Source organism: Bombina bombina, chromosome 6 (assembly GCF_027579735.1).
Source record: "Bombina bombina isolate aBomBom1 chromosome 6, aBomBom1.pri, whole genome shotgun sequence".
NCBI lineage: Eukaryota > Metazoa > Chordata > Amphibia > Anura > Bombinatoridae > Bombina > Bombina bombina.
The window spans coordinates 530,356,079-530,373,509 of NC_069504.1; the positions used below are offsets into that span (position 1 = coordinate 530,356,079).

The 17,431-nt window shown below is 37.1% G+C and overlaps 1 pseudogene; it reads left to right on the top strand.

Moving 5' to 3' along the window:
- Positions 1-17,431, top strand: part of LOC128663230 (NAD(P) transhydrogenase, mitochondrial-like) — a 402,446-nt pseudogene that overhangs the window by 267,130 nt on the left and 117,885 nt on the right.

Here is a 17,431-nt window from a genome sequence, read left to right on the forward strand (position 1 = left end):
TGCATTTGTATGTTACAGGGAGTGACCCTCACTGCAGCTATTGGAGGAGCAGATATGCCGGTGGTCATTACTGTACTCAATAGTTACTCAGGTTGGGCCCTTTGTGCAGAAGGCTTTTTGCTGAACAATAACCTCATGACAATTGTTGGGGCTCTTATTGGATCATCTGGAGCTATACTTTCCTATATTATGTGTGTGGTAAGTCAATGATTATATCTTTAAATATTTCTTTGTGTGCTTAATATTCTCAATTCCATACCTGAAAGCTTTAAAAAAAATACCAAAATTGCCTCATGTCACAAGCCAGGGGGAGTTAAATAGCATATGAGCAGCAATTTATTAGGATGTTTCTTCATATACAGCATGAAGTCTCTATTTATAATCTATACTCGTTGCTGCTTGCATAGTATGACATTTCCATGTTTGGGCTTTACTATAGTCTTAAACAGAAATATGTTCATGGTGAGAGGACAAAATAATGGGGATGTCATTGACCATTAGTTTGATAAAAATGTATGAGAGGTTACTTTATGGAACTACAGGCGCGATCCAATATACAGCACAGGTTTCGGCGCAAACGTGGAAACCTGCGCCGCCCGTAGTTTCACCTCGCACAGTGAGCTATCACATATACGGCGCCGACAGTTGATAGAGTGCCGTAAGTCGGACAAACTAGCGATGTCCAGAAATAAGCGTAAGTACAAATTTCTGGAGTCACCAGTGACTTACGGCACTTTAGAAACTGCCGCCGCCTAAAAAAACTAACTAAAGTCTTAAATCTGCCGTTACTGTCTAACACGCCTCCCAAAAATAGCCCAACACGTATACCCCTCTATCCGCAATCCCCCCTCTCACTCCTAACAATAAATGTATTAACCCCTAAACCGTCGCTCCCGGACCCCGCCGCCACCTATATTATATGTATTACCCCCTAATCTGACCCCCCTACACCGCCGCCACCTATATTATATGTATCACCCCCTAATCTGACCCCCTACACTGCCGCCACCTATATTAACTATATTAACCCCTAATCTGAGCCCCCTACCCCGCCGCCACCTATATTAACTATATGAACCCCTAATCTGAGCCCCCTACACCGCTGCCATCTATTTTAAATATATTAACCCCTAATCTAGTCCCCCTACACCGCCACCACCTATTTTAAATATATTAACCCCTAATCTAATCCCCCTACACAGCCGCCACCTATTTTAAATATATTAACCCCTAATCTAATCCCCCTACACCGCCGCCACCTATTTTAAATATATTAACCCCTAATATGATCCCCCTACACCGCCGCCACCTATATTAACTATATTACCCCCTAAACCTAAGTGTCATACTCTGCAAGGAAGCAGGTTCAGGAGTTGGGAGCTGTTGTGCAGAGGTGTCAGGTTCTGGGGTAAAAGTTGTGTTTTGTCTGCGTGTGTCTTTCCTTTTTGGCATAATTAAACAGGTACAAGGTTTTAGGAAATAAAAGGTGATGGTTTTATTTATAGGATAATTAGCAATACAGAGATATGCAATTAGATAAGGCAATGTCTATAGGCTGTAGTATTAGGCAGGAATACAGATCTTTGTAATAACAGGCAGGATACTTGCATATGCTGTAGATTGGAACTGTGTAATAACAGGCATGAATGCAGGGCTTTGTATAACAGGCAGGATACTTGCATATGCTGTAGACTGGAACTGTGTTATAACAGGCAGGAATGCAGATCTTTGTAATAACAGACAGGATACTTGCATATGCTGTAGATTGGAACTGTGTTATAACAGGCAGGAATGCAGGGCTTTGTATAACAGGCAGGATACTTGCATATGCTGTAGACTGGAACTGTGTAATAACAGGCAGGAATGCAGCGCTTTGTATATCAGGCAGGATATTTGCATATGCTGTAGACTGGAACTGTGTTATAACAGGCAGGAATGCAGATCTTTGTAATAACTGACAGGATACTTGCATATGCTGTAGACTGGAACTGTGTAATAACAGGCAGGAATGCAGGGCTTTGTATATCAGGCAAGATATTTGCATATGCTGTAGACTGGAACTGTGTAATAACAGGCAGGCATGCAGAGCTTTGTATATCAGGCAGGATATTTGCATATGCTGTAGACTGGAACTGTGTAAAAACAAACAGGAAACTTACATAGACTGCAAACTGGAACTCTATAGTATCAGGTAACAAGCAAGCAAAAGTACCTGAGTCAGTCTTTAGGAAATAGAGAATTAGGCAAGATCAATTGCCAGGAAATCAGTCCAAAAACAAAACACAGTGCAAAGGGAATATCCAGAAGAGTAGTCAGGAAATGAAGCAGAAATCAGGAACCAGGAAATCCAACAAATCTGTATTTCACTGAGGAAACAGGACCAGAGGGTCTTTCAGAGTATAACACTCAATGTCAAGGCCCAGAACTGCCAGCAAATCTCCCAGATATAGCAGGCTGCTGATTAAATGATTTGTTTCAGCTGGTAAGCAGGTGGAGCCAGATAGCCAAAGTTGCAGCAAACAGAAAAAAACAATATTCTTAGCTTGTGATCAAGTCATCTGGTGGCAGAGAGGCAAGACAACAGGCTAGGAAAGAACAGCAGCAGAAACAGAAACAGGTCCCAGGTTCAACTCCAGGCTGGGTCATGACACTAAGTCTAACCCTAACAACCCCTAACTTTATTATTATTGAAATAAATCTAAATAATATTAATATTATTAACTAAATTATTCCTATTTAAAACTAAATACCTATAAAATAAACCCTAAGATAGCTACAATATAATTAATAATTACATTGTAGCTATTTTAGGGTTTATATTTATTTTACAGGTAACTTTGTATTTATTTTAACTAGGTACAATAGCTATTAAATAGTTAATAACTATTTAATAGCTACCTAGTTAAAATAATTACCAAATTACCTGTAAAATAAATCCTAGCCTAAGTTACCATTGCACCTAACACTACCCTATCAATAAATTAATGAAATAAACTACAATTATCTCAACTAAAATACAATTAAATACACTAAACTATATTACAAAAAAAAACAAACACTAAATTACAAAAAAAAAAAGATTACAAGAATTTTAAGCTAATTACACCTAATCTAAGCCCCCTAATAAAATAAAAAAGCCCCCGAAAATAATACAATTTCCCTACCCAAAACAAATTTACAAAAGTAATCAGCTCTATTACCAGTTGAAGACAGATGACCGCGGAGCTGAAGACCGTCCACTCTGGAACTGAAGACCGGCAATGCTGGAACTGAAGATCGGCAACGCTGGAACTGAAGACCGGAGCCATGGAGCGTGGAGGATCCTCTTCATACGATCTCCGCCATACACTGAATAGGAATTCAAGGTATGCAATTAAAAATGGCGTCCCTTGAATTCCTATTGGCTGATTTGAGCCTTCAAATTCAAATCAGCCAATCGGATGAGAGCTCCTTTAATTCTATTGGCTGATTTGAATAGCCAATAGAATAAGAGCTACTGTAATTCTATTGGCTGATTAGAATAGCCAATAGAATTACAGTAGCTCTTATTCTATTGGCTATTCAAATCAGTTAAATGGTATAATTCCCAAATGGTATACATCATCTTTGCTATTATACTCAAACAAATCTAATACAAAATGCTAAATTCTAAAAAGGACATCAATCCCAAAAGTTTAGTTGTAAAAAGGGCCTCATTCTCAAAGCATCTCTCAGTTATCATATTAACAATGCTAAACTCCTAAACAAGTGTGTTAATGTATCTCAGTGTTACATTCTAAGCAATACAAAACACTCCATTCACAAATCTCTTCCTATGTTTTATTCTACACAGGCTCAGGGTTATGACTAATGGTATTTAATATCTTAATATCACAAGCTGATGAAATAATCTGAATAACATCTTAAAATGCCTTTTTTGTCATTTATCTGTATCTTTTTGTCTATGACAATGACTGAACGTAGAGTTCACCATTGATAATAAGTGTACATAGTTGATTCCCAAGCTAGTCTCTTTTCTATATAAATATATTTCAATGTGTCTATAAATTTAACTAATCTCAAGAATTTAGGAATAAATATTAATTTCAATTGTTTCGTATACACATTTTATTTGGAGGTTGTTTTAAAGAATAATAGCAAATAAATTGTATTATAACCCTGGTATATACTGACACCATCATCGTTGATTGATTGATTTTGCAATACAATCTCATGACTCAGATGTGCAACTAACGCTGCTGATTGGATCAGTGCTGTTTTCATCTCAGGACCAGCATCACGAGGCCCGATTGGTATTTCTACTGTGTGTTTCACCCCATTGTGTGGTTAAACACACAGTACTGCAGTTTCAATAGTTTTAAAATTACTTGCTCTAACAGATTAGAGCATGTTTTTAGACTATAATGGCCCTTTAATATTTTCAGATTTTGTTGCTCTTTCAACTAAGAGAGGTTTTTTCTTCCCTTTATTAAAGGGAACATATAGATGTGTATATTAAAGGGAACATATAGATGTGTATTCTGGAATACATTTTTAGACTAGTACTTAAAGGGCCACTAAACCCAAAATCTTTCTTTCATGATTCAGATAGAGAATAGAAATTTAAACAACATTACAATTTACTTCCATTATTTATTTTGCTTCATTTTCTAGATATCCTTAGTTGAAGAAAAAGCAATTCACATGGTGAGCCAATCACACAAGGATTCTATGTGCAGCAACCAATCAGCAGCTAGTGAGCATATCTAGATATGCTTTTCATCAAAGAATATCAATAGAATAAAACAAATTAGATAATATAAGTAAATTAGAAAGATGTTTAAAATTGCATTCTCTTTCTAAATCATAAAAGAAAAAATGTGGGTGGCATGTCCCTTTAACTATTTTACAGAAGAAAAGTGCTCTCACAAACTATGCCATCATTAAAAGGAGCTTTTAGAAAGAAAGTCTTGGTAGAGTGCTTTTCTTAAGAATTAGGGGCCGATTTAAGAAGCAGCGTATGCTGCTGTTTCCGCGCGAGCCTTGAGGCTCGCCGGAAACTTAAGTTAAGAAGCAGCGGGATGATTGACATCCCCTGCTAGCGGCCGATTGGAACAGCCATTAGAATGCAAGCTCAATCCTATTGGCTGATTGGATCAGCCAATAGGATTGAAGCTCAATCCTATTGGCTGATTGCATCAGCCATAGGATTTTTTCACCTTTAATTCCAATTGGCTGATAGAATTCTATCAGCCAATCGGAATTCAAGGGACGCCATCTTGGATGACGTCACATTAAGGAACCTTCATTCAGGAAGAAGATTTCGATTGAAGAGGATGCTCTGCGCCGGATGTCTTGAAGATGGACCCACTCCTTCTGCCTGTCTGGAGGACCACTTCTGCCGGCTTGGATGAAGACTTCTCCCGGCTTTGTTGAGGACTTCTTGCCACTTGGATGAAGACTTCTCCCGGCTTCGTTGAGGATGGATGTCCAGTCTTCAAAACTTTAAGTGGATCTTCAGGGGTTAGTGTTAGGCTTTTTAAGGGTTTATTAGGTGGGTTTTATTTTTAGCTTAGGGTTTGGGCAATTGAAAAAGAGCTAAATGCTATTTTAAAGGCAATGCCCATCCAAATGCCCTTTTCAGGGCAATGGGGAGCTTAGGTTTTTTTATTTAGGATTTTATTTGGGGGTTGGTTGTGTGGGTGGTGGGTTTTACTGTTGAGGGGTTGTTTGTATTTTTTTTTTACAGGTAAAAGAGCTGATATCTTTGGGGCAATGCCCAGCAAAAGGCCCTTTTAAGGGCTATTGGTAGTTTGGTTTAGGCTAGGGTTTTTTTTTTATTTTGGGGGGGCTTTTTTTATTTTGATAGGGCTATTAGAGTAAGTGTAATTCGTTTAAATATCTGATAATGTCTTTTTTATTTTGTGTAATTTAGTGGTTTTTTTTTGTAATTTAGGTAATTGTATTTAATGTAGGTAATTTATTTAATTGTAGTGTAAGCTTAGGTGTTAGTGTAAGACAGGTTAGGTTTTATTTTACAGGTAAATTTGTATTTATTTTAGCTAGGTAGTTAGTAAATAGTTAATAATTATTTAGTAACTATTCTACCTAGGTAAAATAAATTCAAACTTGCCTGTAAAATGTAACTATTAGTTATATTGTAGCTAGTTTAGGGTTTATTTTATAGGTAAGTATTTAGTTTTAAATAGAAATTATTTAGGTAATGTTAGTAAGTTTTATTTAGATTTATTTTAATTATATTTAAGATAAGGGTATAGGGGTTAGTGTTTGACTTAGGTTTAATACATTTTGTATAGTGGCGGCGACGTTGGGGGCAGAAAATTAGGGGTTAATAAATGTAGGTAAGTGGCAGCGATGTTAGGGGTGGCACATTAGGGGTTAATAATACTTAACTAGTGTTTTCGATGCTGGAGTGCGGCGGTTTAGAAGTTAATATGTTTATTATAGTGGCGGCGACGTTGGGGGCGGCAGATTAGGGGTTAATACGTTTCGGTAGGTGGCGGCAACATTGGGGGCGATAGATTAGGGGTTAATAAATATAATGTAGGTGTCGGCAATGTTGGGGCAGCAGATTGGGGTTAATAAGTTTAATGTAGGTGTCGGCGATGTCAGGGGCGGCAGATAAGTGGTTAATAAGTGTAAGATTAGGGGTGTTTAGACTCTGGGTTCATGTTAGGGTGTTAGGTGTAAACATAAATTTTGTTTCCCCATAGGAATCAAAAGGGCTGCGTTACGGAGCTTTACACTGCTTTTTTGCAGGTGTTAGACTTTTTTTCAGTCGGCTCTCCCCATTGATGTCTATGGGGAAATCGTGCACGAGCACGTAAAACCAGCTCACCGCGGCTTTTAGCAGCGCTGGTATTGGAGTGCGGTATGGAGCACAATTTTGCTCTACGGTCACTTCTTGCCTAATAACGCAGGGTTTTTGTAAACCTTTAATACCAGCGCTGTAGGAAAGTGAGCAGTGACAATAACGTGCAAGTAAGAACCGCACCCCTCATAACGCAAAACTCGTTTGAATTTAGTCTGAATTGGTAGATTCTTATTCTGACACAATTCCTTTCACTTGTTATATTTACTTCAGGAATGGGCAACTGATGGCCCACGAACCACATGTTGTCTGTTTCAATAGTTTTTGTGGCCCCTTCAGAAAAAGCGGACCTAAGATAGTGTGCTTTGGGGTCTTCAGATACCCAGGCAAAAAAGGTGGCTGCAGCTCACAAGAAGTTTTCTGTTATGAAAATCATCTTGCCTTGTGAATGTTGACCTTATGTGTATACACTGTGCCCCTTTTTACAGGTAAATTCAGTAAGAGGCGAGCCAAAGGCCACCTGCAACCTGTAAGAGCAAGAGGCCACCTGTCAGAAATATTAATAAATTGCCAATTTTATATGTTTTGGGTTTTCACTCTGACCCCAGAATAGAACATATATTTTTAACCAGTTGGCTTCGCTGTGAGTTCTAAAAGATTAAAGGAAGTGCTTATTCCAATAGAATTATAGCTTATTCTGAGTTAGGTACTATGAAGCCACTAGTGATAAATGTACACTTGATATTTCTTGCATATGTTCACCAAATGTTACAGTTTAATGTGTCATCATCCTAGCAGGCCACATTTGGTTCTTGCTTATTTGTCCAGGGTGATTCACACTCACAGGCCTGATTGGTTGTACAAGAGCAGGGGATTGCAGAAGAGAGCTCTTGTGCAATATTTGCCAGGTAATTCTGCATCACAAGTGGATTGATACATTTCCTTGCTAATGTAATGTAATTTTAGTCACAATTTTCAGTTTACTACTTTGTGTTAATGTAGGTATATCAATGAAATACTATTTGTTGTCTTCTACAATTGTATTTATGTAAAATGATATATTAAATGAAAAAAGCACATAGTAGATCTATTTTTTTCTACAGTTTAAATATATATTTTAAATAAATTAATACATATTTATGCATCAATAATTGAAATCTATTTGCCATGAAACAACAATATATAGGTGTACTATTTACATCAATTTATAAAGTGTGGATAATTAATAATGTGCGGATAAACACATATTAGTCAAACAAAACCTGATCTAGTTTTTCCTACACCTTACAATCTCAAAATCTCATTCACTATTCGTTAAGTGGAAACTGTGTCTGCCACAGTTATTATTTCAATTCCTGGGACTGTAAAAAGTATATAGAATTTAAATGATATTGTTAACACAAAGTGTATGAACTACATGCTTTAATTAAATGCTTAATATACTATTAGGATATCAAGTATGACTATATTTCTTAATATTATTTTGTTCATTTTATATATAGGCTATGAATAGGTCACTGCCAAATGTCATTCTTGGTGGATTTGGGACATCTTCCACTGGTACTGGGAAACCTATGGAAATAGTGGGGACTCACACAGAGGTTTCTGTTGACCAAGCAATTGAAATAATAAAAGAAGCCAACTCAATTGTCATTACACCAGGTTAGTCTCCCTATTTAGAGCAATAATCCCTCATCACATTATTCAGTTGCTATAGTTTCATTCTGTAGTATACTGTATGTACAATAACTGTATAATTTGCAGTGGGATAGTGCGATTCTGTACAAGTAGATGTATAATAATTGATTCGCTTATAGTGGTGTATTTAAATGTTGTGCTGACCACAAAGTTATTTACCACCCCAATGCCAACAATTCTGTACTATATCTGTCACCTATTTATTTCATACAAATGAGTAGCTACTTTCTATTACTTTCCTGCCAGACTTAAGGAGAAGAGTGTTTATGCCCCAGCCCTTCTAATTATCCCCTTATACATCACATACAGCAAACAATAACTTCAGCTGCATACAGAGCAGAGTTAACCTTTTGTCAGACACATATTTGCTTAGATTCAATAAAACTTGTCACTGGAAAAACTCACTGCAACATCGCAATTTAAAATTGTGTAATGCAAAGAGAATTGTCAGCTTTGAATGAGTGAAATTCAATTGTGAGACCAGATACATTACAAGGGCAATAGAGTTCTTATGAATTCCTACTGCTTGAACAATGTTTATAGGAAAAAAAATATCATCCACTGCCAACACCCATAGCCAGCCCCTTGTATGTGTTTATGAGGTTTTTATGATGGTTCTTGTTCTATACAATGAGACAACTTTACACTAATAAAACAGATAAGAATATTATGAGCATTTACAAATACAATATCATGTATTGGGGCACTTAACACAACTATATATCTTAATGGCAAGAACACCCACTAATGACCCTCAGAAAGATAGGTGAAGTGAGCCATTGAACATGATCTAACCTTAACAACAAGGCTTCTTGACAGGCTAATGAACATCCATTAATGTAGCCCATTTACTCAGTCCAAAATGTTACTTATTCTATGGGTCCTCTAGTGACTCCTGGTGACCTAGTGATGAGTGAATTGATGCTACATGTACCGCCTGGTTTCCAAATATAAAGCAATGCATTCCTCCATCCACAAAATACCATGCTTGGCCTGGTGAAGGCAAACAAAATATGTAACATTACCAATAATGACTTAATTGGAGAAGACACTTCAGTAAACAAACCTCAATTGCTATAATCTAGCCTAATGGGCTCTGTGGGTGTAGTCCAGTCTTTTTCTACTGTTCAAAATAATAGTTCTCCGCTATTGTGTTGTGGCTCTACCAATTGTATTTTAATCCTTGTGAAACTCTTCTGCTTGAATCTGTTTGACCATTTGACATATGTCACCCATAACACAATGACATCTGGGACGCCTACTTCTGGATTAGGTAAAGATTACTTTTCTCAGATCAACCCAGAAGCAAAACATAAGGAGTTAATGGTAAAAATAAAATAGCATCATCAAAAATTGATAAATTGTTGCTAATCCTTGCCTTGTTTGTATGCTTGCAGGTTGTTCATTCTCATAAAAAGCTCAATTCATTACAATGTTTATAAATAACCCTTTCCTTATAATTTTGTAACAATATATGCCGAAAATATGTACAATGTTCAAACACTTAATTGCAAGTGCACATTGAAATCACATCTGCACATTAAATGCTTAAGTTATACAGCTATGGTCAAATGGACGGCTGTCAACTTTATTATTGATGCTATTTGTGTCCTGTTAAAACCCATGGAACAATGAGATTGCCACCTCTATCAATCAGCAGATAAAATAGATGTTCTACCTTCTTGTAATTTTAAAACCAGACAATTATTTATTCACTGAAATAACAACAACAAAATAAATAAAATAAATAAATAAATAAATAAATAAAGAGAATGTTTCAAGCCTCTATCATGCTCTTAGTCATGTCCCAAAATTAGCCACAATTACCTAATCCATGGATTAACAGCAACCTTTAAGTCTTACCTTGATTTTGAATTAGATTGAGGTCTGTTCTTTGACTGGATCATTCTAAAACACTCAGCCTGTAGAATTTAATTCTTTTTGGTAAAGCAAATGTATGTCTTTGTAGGTGTTTTTGTGGTGAAGTATGTTTTTTTTTTTTTAGAGTGCCACCAGTTCTTACCCCTGCCATTTATTCACTTTTCTAATAATAAAGGCAAATATTTTTATAGCTGTTAAATTTTTTTCAAATGTAAATTTATTTCTAATTCAAACACCAATCTTTCTTATGGATTTGAATGGCTTAGAAAAACAAACAAACAAGGCAATCCTGATGGAAACGAATCACGCCCATAATCAGTGCTATTTGAGGAAGATGATGCTAATCTTTTTCCATTTTAGCTGACATTTAGGCCCTCATTTCAAAATGATTGATATTGGACAAAAAACACATCATATTGCAACTTGGGTGATTTTATTTACTGATTTATAAAGCTATTCCAATCAGTAACAAAAATGCTGATTGAGCTAGAAAAAAAATGTTTGAATTAGAAAACCCTATAAAAATTAAATGAGAAAAAAGACTAACTGATACCTAACACAAGCTGTAAGATTTTCAGAAACCTTCATGGAAGCAAAACATTACAGATAATACAAGTAGAATGACATTAAAATTATATTTTTATTAAATGTGCAAACTGCCAAGAAATGTCACTCAAAACAAGCAACAATGTGTTTTGAAGAGGTTTTTCTGATTGATTTGAATAATGGTATTGAATTATTAATGTTATGGGATGTTTTCATAGCACAAATGTATTTGAAAAGCATAAGATAAATCATCTCAGAGCTTTCAAAGAATTTGGAAGGGTTTAGATTTGTCACCCATATGATAAACTTTACAAACGAATTCCAATAGCTTTAAATAGACCCCATAAATCTTTATAATATTTGTCTTAATAAGTTTTAATATTATAGTGGAATGGCTGATGAAACAAGTCTGGCCCAACAAAAATATTAACAGCTGGATCAGCTGACATGTTAAAGGGACATGGAACCCAAAATGTTTTTTTCATGATTCAGACTGAGAATACCATGTTAAACAACTTTCCAATTTACTTCAATAATCTAGTATACCTAGGTAGGCTTAGGAGCAGCAGTGCAATACTGGGAGCTAGCTACTAATTGGTGGCTGTTCACATATGCCTCTTCTCATTGGCTTTTCTGATATGTTCAGCTAACTCCCATTAGTGCATTGCTGAGCATTCAAAAAACAATACCAAGCAAACAAAGCAAATTAGTTATTAGAAGTAAATTGGAAATTGTATATAATTGCTTGCTCTATCTGAATCATGAAAGAAAAAATCTGAGTTTTATATTGCTTTAATGAAGCAAGAATCAAAATCTGAAACTCTTGACAACTCATAGAAAAGTCTTTGCCCAGAGCATCTTCATTGTAGATCAAGTATAATAATATTCAAAAAATATCAATCCCTATGTTGATTGATGGATAACGAACCAGGTAACACCCACTTATAAAAATGTATCAGTGTTTGGTATGATTCCACAGTATTGAGTAAATAAATATTTTACTTAATTTACATTAAAAATAGTCTATTTTCTTCATTAAAACAGTAACCAATTTACCAGACAGGATTGGTTCTATAATTGGACTAAGTGAGACCATGTGACTCAGAAGGCATTTGGCAGGGGTGGAACGTATGGTACGCAGAGCATATTTGGTTAATATTGTTTTTCTTAGATAAATTACTTTTATATGGGGGGGCATCATCTGGGCATCAGCATGCTCTCATGCAAAATTGTAATCTAATTTTAAACAAATTTTTAGAACCGCCAGTATTGTGTAATGTCAGGGCATGTCCACCAAATATGTTGGAAATCTCCTACACCTCCACATGCGCTCCAACACTCCGCATTTGTGTGTTTAAAAATGGAAGCCATTCTGGCAGAGGTGTAGTACCAGCAACATAAAAGTTTCAAATTCGTCTCAATGTGGGGGATGGAGGAAGTATGACTACTCATATTAACAGCAAATTTTAACCAGTCTTTTGGGGATATCTGTATTTGAAGTTCCTCAGACCATTTAGAAGTATAAGATGGGAGATTTCTAGAATGGTGATGAGGCGCATTTTATATGTGAGAGAGAGGGAGCCTTTAGAGTATGTAGTGGAGTTGCACATTGATTCAAACTGGGTAAGAGGTCTACAAAGTTGACCAGCTTTAATGTGGGAGGTGATATAAAGGTTGAACTGAAAGTACCTAAACCAGAGAGCAAAGTAGTTTCCATAGGTGTCCATTAGTTCTGTTTTGGATTGAAGTTTACCATCTTTCAAAATACATGACATGGGATCGTCTCTTGCATAGGCACTATTTGTATATACAGTCTATTGGGAGTTATCTGAAATTTTCCCTCAGTGGGGTTAATTGAGAGGGAAGTGTTGAAATGTTATGAATTTTAACAACACATTGATCCCAAAGGTGAAATGTTAGTTTAGTCATTGTGGCCGTTAAATGACCTAGAGATCTATGTGATTGAGGGATCCAGCAACTAGCTCCTAACTGTCTATTCCTTGCCATGTCATGTTCTATTTGTATCCATTCCTTGTGTGTAGCCTGTTTACACCAATCAATAATGCGTGAAAGCGTTCCTGCTATCTGGTAATATTGGAGATTAGGCATACCCAGACCTCCTCTAACTTTAGGTATGTATGTAGTGGACTTGGCAATTCTGGGGGGGGGAGGGGTTATTGTGCCATTGGTAGACATTTAGCATGCCTTGGAGCTTATTAAGAAATGTTATAGGTAAATTGATTGGTACTGTTTGGAAAAGGTATAGAATTTTATGTAAGATGGTCATCTTTATAGCATGCAACCTATCAAGCCAGGACAGAGTTTTATTTTGCCAGGAATTTAGTTTCAATATTTTTAAAAGGAGGCTTATAGTTTGCAGAAAATAGATTATGTGGGTCTTTAGTTATTTGTATCCTCAAATATTTTAGTGAGGTTTTATGAAGTGAGTAAGAATAGATTGTTGTTATTTGGTCAGTTATTGTGACCGGAACCGCTATACTCATGAATTCGGATTTTGAGGCATTTTTTTTAAAATTGTAAAATGTGCTATATAAATGGAATCCATTGTTTAGTTCTTTTAGGGATGGTAGAGGGTCATTAGAGTCAAAAATATATCATTGGCATAGAGGGAAGCTTTATATTCCTTCTCATTTAATTTTATGACTGCAATTTTTGTATTATGTCAAATCCTAGAGGCTAAGACTTCAATTGCAAGGGCAAAAAAGGAGAGAGGAAAGTGGGCATCCCTGTCTTGTGCCATTATAAATTGGGAAAGGGGATGATTAAGATTCATTCAATTGGAGTGTATATGTTTTTAAGACTTGTGGAGCTGAAAACTTGTGGAGCTGAAATGTACTGTGCATGATTATTCATCATGCTAGTTTCTGTATCCTACAAGGAAAATGAGCAGTCTGATATTTTTTTTACAGTTTAATGTGAGTCTGTAACATCTTCAGGCGTCATGTGATAATTATATATCATAGAAATTTACTTTTTGCAGTTTCTGAAAGCTTATTTGGTGGTCAAGGTAATAGTGTGTTAACATAATACAGCTATATATATATATATATATATATATATATATATATATATATATATATATATAATTTCACCAGTGCACTAAAAACATTACATAAAACCGCTTGTGGCACTACTTTAAATCTGCTGGAAACCCCTTAGCAGAAATCCACCATCAATCACTTAGATGTAAAACGTAGAATTTATTAGAAAACAAAAAACTCCATAATGTTCCGCTCTCACATGTGCTTTTATTAAATGGATTATCCATTTGACAAAGGCTCATGTTAGAGTCAAAACATTATGGTGTTTTAATCTTTTGACAATAGGCAGGCATCCCATGGATTTGCAAATGTATACACTTTATTTGTGTGTGTGTGTGTGTATATATATATATATATGTGTATATATACTCCCGGCCACTTTATTAGGTACACCTTGCTAGTACCGGGTTGGACCCCCATTTGCCCTCATAACTACCTTAATTCTTCGTGGCATAAATTCAACAAGGTGTTGGAAACATTCTTTAGACATTTTGGTCCATATTGAGATGATAACACCACGCAGCTGCTGCAGATTTGTCGGCTGCACATCCATGAGGCGAATCTTCCGTTCAACCACATCTCAAAGGTGCTCTATTGGATAGAGATCTGGTGACTTTGGAGGCCATTGGAGTACAGTGAACTCATTGTCCTGTTAAAGAAACCAGTTTGAGATGATTTGAGCTTTGTGACATGGTGCATTATCCAGCTGGAAGTATCCATTAGAAGATGGGTACACTGTAGTCATAAAGGGATGGACATGGTCAGCAACAATACTCAAGTAGGCCATAGAGTTTAAACGATGCTCAATTGGTACTAAGTTACCCAAAGTGTGCCAAGAAACTATCCCCCACACCATTACACCACCACCCTGAACCGTTGATACAAGGCAGGATGGATCCATGCTTTCATGTTGTTTATGCCAAATTCTGACCCTACCATCTTAATGTCGCAGCTGAAATCGAGGCTCATCAGACCAGGCAACATTTTTCCAAGCTTCTATTGTCCAATTTTGGTGAGCCTGTGCGAATTGTAGCCTCAGTTTCCTGTTCTTAGCTTACAGGAGTGGCACCCGGTGTGGTCTTCTGCTGCTGGAGCCCAACTGCTTCAAGGTTCGACGTGTTGTGCATTCAGAGATTGTATTCTGCATACCTTGGTTGTAACGAGTGGTTATTTGAGTTACAGTTGCCTTTCTATCATCTCTAACCAGTCTTCCTAGTCTGCCCATTCTCCTCTGACCTCTGACATCAACCTAGAGGTTGTACATGAAAATTACAGTAGAACAGCAGTTTTTTAATTACTCAGACCAGCCCATCTGGCACCAACAACCATGCCATGTTCAAAGTCACTTAAATCCCCTTTCTTCCCCATTCTGATGCTCGGTTTGAACTTCAGCAAGTCATTTTCACCATGTCTAGATGACGAAATGCATTGAGTTGCTGCCATGTGATTGGGTGATTAGCAATTTGTGTTACCAAACAATTGAACAGATGTATCTAGTAAAGTGGCTGGTGAGTGTATATATGCAATTATATTGCTGGATTACTATATATATTGTGTGTGTATGTGTATGTATATATATATATATATATATATATATACATATATATATATATATATATATATATATATATATATATATATATATATATATATATATATATATATATATATATATATACAGTATATAATATCCAAGCTGCAGCTGCAAATAATAACTGGCCAATTGTTATAAAATAATAAATAATCTTAGAAGTGATATTTAAAGAGAATATGGTCTGTTTTTAAAATTAATGACAGATGCTAATGATAATTAAAAACTTCACTAGTTATTTGCTAGCCAAAATGTTTACTATGCTGTCCCTTTAAAGATACATATAGGCGGGGGGCGGAGTTTAGCCAAGCTCTAAGATGGCAGCATAACTTGGCAGCTCCCTGCAGTAATAAAAGCTATGAGGAAGAAAAGCTTGTCTAGAGACCTCAAACAAAGTCTAAAAGTACCCATGGGTGATTACTAAAGCAAGCGGATACTTCTGGCAGAGTACCGTCAGAAATACTAGCAGAAGACGACAACCCAGATTGAGAACCGCGGCACACGATCTCCCATTGCCGCGCCACAGCACACACGCCATCACGAAATAAGGGAGAAGGGAGACTGCCTGTGACCCATTACCCGCTCTTTGTGTACCGACTGGGGAGCGGTAGCCGAGACCTCCCGCCACGATACTCAGCGGAGACCGGAAAGCAGAGAATAAGGCAGCACACAGCAAGGCCTGACAAACGGCCATATTCCGGCCGCGCTCACAACCACCATTAAGCTCCAGTCGATCGGTGGGTGAAAGTGGAAGTGACAAGGAAGCCAATACCTCCCCTGCAGCTCCATCGGCAACAGTAACCGCAACGCCTGATAGAAGGGGTATGTAGGCATTAAATCCCAGGCCGCACATAACGCCCGAGAAGACAGTACACGTGATCTTAAGAATCAAGTAGGCCCCACATAAATACCGCCACAAGCTTGATCTCAGGCTGTTATAATCCTTACTGTCAAGTGTACAGAGGAGCCTCTGAATTGAAAATAAGCCCGCCACCTTTGCTGGGGTTTGAGAGAACTCCCTACATAACAACCCAGGCTGCTAGTGTGTCAACAAAGGCCTCATACTGTCAACTAGAACTGCGCCACTATGACAGCTAAAAAGCTTAACAAGTCTGATAAAAACCTAAAATCCACCGCACTGGACAATTATCTAAGATCTACTAAAAATCTGGCTATAGGGGAGAATGATGATGACACAGAAGAGGGACACCAGGCACACACACTAAACGTAATAGAACCTCCAGGGGAAGGTGGAAGCATGACAAAAGCCGATCTCCACACTCTAGTCTCCAAAGAAGACATGGCTGTAGGTCTGGAGAAACTGATGAACAAAATTGATAGTTTGCACTCTTCAGTCACGAACAGCTTGGCAGAGATAAAGCAAGACTTATCTGAGCTGGGAGATAGAGTGGAGGCAGTAGAGACTGAATATGAATCTCTGACTGAAAATATAACATCCAACTCTGAATCTATTACATCCCACCAACAACAGCTTCTAGACCTCCAAGACAAAATGGAGGATCTAGAAAATAGAAACAGAAGGAACAACATCAGGCTAAAAGGGATCCCAGAGTCAGTAGAAGCCACAGATCTACCCTCATACCTACTACGCCTTTTCAAAGCTGTCACAGGCGGAGAGGGTGAAACAAACTTTGTGATGGAGAGAGCTCACAGAGCCCTGAAACCAAGACCAAAAGAAGGACTCCCACCCAGAGATGTCATAGTCAGAATGCTGCAATTCCCTGACAGAGAAAGCATCATGTCGGCGGCCAGGAAACACCAACCTTTCAAGTTTCAAGGACAAATTATCCAATTTTTTCAAGACCTTTGTGCCCGCACCCT